The sequence below is a fragment of the Theropithecus gelada genome, chromosome 11 (assembly GCF_003255815.1).
Source record: "Theropithecus gelada isolate Dixy chromosome 11, Tgel_1.0, whole genome shotgun sequence".
Classification (NCBI taxonomy): domain Eukaryota; kingdom Metazoa; phylum Chordata; class Mammalia; order Primates; family Cercopithecidae; genus Theropithecus; species Theropithecus gelada.
In genome coordinates, this window is record NC_037679.1 from 57,526,237 (window position 1) to 57,530,282 (window position 4,046).

Consider the following 4,046-nt stretch of genomic DNA (forward strand, 5'->3'; position numbering starts at 1 on the left):
AAGTACTATAAAATTAGAAACCAATAGTAGAGAAATAGACTTTAAAACCATATATCTTAGAGAAATCTTTAACGTCAATGTCATGTAAATAATTTATAGGACCACAAATAAATCATAAAGGAAATTATCAATATTCAGACTTGAATAACAATAAAAATATTGCATATCTAAATTGATGGATGCAACTCAGTCAGCACTTACGGGCAATTTAGCCTGAAATGCATTTATTAGATAAGAAGAAAGGTCAAAATGCAATGGGCCAATCTTTCTAGACAAGGCACTTGAAGAGGGAGGGCTTAGAAAGGGACTGGCCTGGCGTGCACTCTGCACCTCCGGCATGTTGTTTCGTATGGAATGGATGCTTCTGGAAGATTTGGAAGACTATTGCCCAGAAGAAAAGATGTTTGGTTTTTCCCAAGCCAAAGATGTACCGAAGTATAGAGGGCTGCTGTGTTTGCAGAGTTAAGTCCTCCAGTTCTCGCTTCACTGACAGTAAACGCTATGGAAAGGACTTCCAGAGCTCTCTGGGGCTGCATGAGACATCTACAATGCCTGTGTCCTGTTTGTGAAAAGATGGAAGACGTTGCCAGCAGGATCAAAAAACCCTGGATTCACGTGGCAGATGCAGGGCTGGACCCAGTCTAAAGACTACATTGAAACCAAAGAGAGTGAAAACTGTATCTGGGAAGAGGATAAAAAGCAACCAGACCAATAAACTGCAGAAGGAAGGTAAAGATCACAATGATGATGCTCACAGTACCACCTCAAGTGCCTCCTTGTTACAGCAACCAGTCAGACGATGGTTCAGTTATGGAGATGGCTTCTGGTTCTACCAGAACACCAGGTGTTTTCCTTTTTAGATCTCATGGACTGAAAAAGACAGAAGATACGTAGTGGGTCTGTTTATAAAGGCCATTTTGGGGAAGTCCTCATCAACTCACATCTGTTCAAGCCTTGCCGCAGGAATACGAAAGCAACTACCGAGAAATCCTAAGGGCAGGAGCCAGAACCTCTGCCCACCTCACTCAGGAGTAGAAATGGGGAACAAAAAGCAATTTAAACTTTGAAAAGACCACAAAGCAACTAACTGTTCCTCCTATTTTTAACTTGGATACCTGCTACTCTGCCAAAAAAGAAATTCTAGAATAGTTTTGAATGGGTTATTTTCCCACCAGTCTCACAAATTCTGAAGTCAGTTTCCAGCTTCACAAAAAAAGAATTGTAAATAATATTTAAGATGCTGGATATTTCACAAGAAAGCCAAATGCTGCTATAGGTCTTTTTTAAATACCCTTCTAAGGAATGAAACTAGGGGAATTTCAGGGGACAGAGATGGGATTTGTCATATGCTAAACGGTATGTGGTTTTAGTCCTTCTATATTGAGAAGCAGTGGTTGGGCATTTTTTAAGGTAGCCAGCTACACTTGTTTTCCCTCATGATAATAATTTGTCATAACTCAGTAACATGGACTTGCCCCTAGAGGTAGTTGTTAATAATTTTGAAATATTAAGGTCTTGCCAAGGTTCCAACGATTGAAACCTGTACTACTGATTATTAAGCAGGACAGACTGTGCTTCTGTTGCAAATACCTTAAAGGAAAAAGTAATTTCTAAATATACAGAAAGGAAAGATGACTGTATATGTTGCATCCTGTGCCACCTCTCTTGATATTAATATTTGATAAAGATTTCAATTTTTATGAAACTTCTAAAGCAGAATCAATGCTCCTCTTGGGGAAATAACAAGTCTTTAGGGTAGCCAAGACCCTATATGAACAGTACCAAAGCATTAACACATAGAGAACACATTTTATTAAAAATGTTGAACTATCGGCCGGGTGCGGTGGCTCCTGCCTATAATCCCAGCACTTTGGGAGGGCAAGGCGGGTGGATCAAGAGGTCAGGAGATCGAGACCATCCTGTCTAACACAGTGAAACCCCATCTCTACTAAAAATACAAAAAATTAGCTGGGTGTAGGGGCGGGTGCCTGTATTCCCTGCTATTCGGAAGGCTGAGGCAGGAGAATGGCGTGAACCCGGGAGGCAGAGCTTGCAGTGAGCCGAGATCGGGCCTCCAGCCTGGGTGACAGAGCAAGACTCTGTCTCAAAAAAAAAAAAAAAAAAAAAAGTTGAACTATCGGAGTCCAGGTGTGGTGGCTCACACCCGTAATCCCAAAACTTTGGGAGGCCAAGGTGGGTGGATCACTCGAGGTCAGTAGTTTGAGGCCAGCCTGGCCATGGTGAAACCTGTCTCTACTAAAAATATAAAAATTAGGCGGGCATGGTGGCGCATGCCTGTAATCCCAGCTACTCAGGAGGCTGAGGCAGGAGAATCGCTTGAACCCGGGAGAGGGAGGTTGCAGTGAGCCAAGACTGCACCACTGCACTCCAGCCTGGGCGACAGAGAGAGACTCTGCCTCAATTAAACAAACAAACACAAAAGTTAAACTATCTCAAAAATAAAATGTGTAGTCTTCAGGATGGCACAAAACAAAAACTAATGCTTCTTGGGGCACATTTTTAGAGGAATTGCTGAGTGTGTAAATAATTGACTTCTGTTTGTGTTACATAACTGATGACTTCCTTGAAAATCTGCGCAGGTCAGTTTTAGGTCTGGATTACTTCAGCTAACTTTTGTGAAGGTTTTGCCTGTGAAGAGTGGGTGTTTGACTTGTTTCAGCCTATTAGGGTTTTTTTCCACTCTATATTTAAAGTAAAATTTACTAGAAGAAAAGAGGGGTGGTGTTAATGACAAGTGGGTTGGTTTTGGTTTGGCTTCTTTTAGTCAGGCTTTCTGAACATTGAGACATCCTGAACTCAGGGCTCTTCAATTCTAAAATGCTCATTAAAAGCCTCTCACTTGAACCCAAACCAAAGTACTCTTACTGCCTCTTTTCTAAATGTTCAAGAAAAAAAACATATCACCAGTTCAGATTTCATAATGAGGAAGAAGCTTTTGCCTGCCTTATAGTAACATAACTCAGTGCTTATTTTTTAAACAGGATTTTAAAAATTGGATAGTGTAACAATAAGGAGTTAGTCACCTTTTATAGGCACCCTGTAGTTTTACAGTTAATCTAAACACATTTTATATTTCCTCCTTTCAGAAAAAACTACATGCTACAAGCCACCGTATGCACAGACCGCACAATGACTTGGGTTGGCTCTCCCACAGTCTTTGAGGTGAATTATAAGAGTCCAGCCGTTATTATCCTCCAGAGTTATTCTGAAAAAATTTGTTTGTAATTTTGGCTGTAGTATCGGTGGTAGGATATCCTCTAGTGTGAATCATCTCTGCTTCTGTATTTATTTATTTTTCACTAGCCCTCAGCCACAGTCTTCTTTTTCCCCTTCCACCTCTCTTTACCTGTAGGATGTACCACATGCAGTCATGCACTTTTCATTAATATATTCAAACTCCACAGGTCTGTTTTGTACTTTTTGTATTATTGGATACTTACAATCACAACTTTCATGAGGATATTGAATGCATTTAGTCTTAGAAAATTTTTAAAAAGTAATGAACGTCATCTGATTAAAAAAAATAGAAAAAACCAGTAAACTCAAATGAAGGAGTAGGAGAAAGGAAATAAGACATTTAAGGGTAGAAATTCATCATATAATAACAAAAATAAATAAATAAAAGAGGATCAACAGAGCAAAACGCTGAATATTTGCAGTGACCAGAAACAAGCTAATCCTCTGGTAAGACTGAATAAGAAAAAGAACTAAGGTACAAAGTATCCATATTAGACATGAGAAAAGATACATAATTACAGACACATCAGAAATTTAAAACATCTTAGGAATACTATAAACAACTTGATGCCAATAAATTTGAAACCCAGACAGGCATACATTTTTTTAAAAATTAATTACCAAAATTTTCTCGCAAGAAATATAAAAACCTGAATAGACATGCTGATATAAAAACTTGAATCCAGTAATTAACAATCTATGCTCTTCCTCACGGCCAAATAAGGGCTGAAATGATTATTCAAGCATATTTCAAACCTTCAAGGAATAGTGTTTCCTAACTTATTCAA

At 39.0% G+C, this 4,046-nt stretch overlaps 1 pseudogene; it reads left to right on the forward strand.

The window, feature by feature from the left end:
- Nucleotides 1-337: 337 nt before the first annotated feature.
- On the forward strand, nt 338-1,060 carry LOC112634953 (annotated as a pseudogene).
- Nucleotides 1,061-4,046: the final 2,986 nt, after the last annotated feature.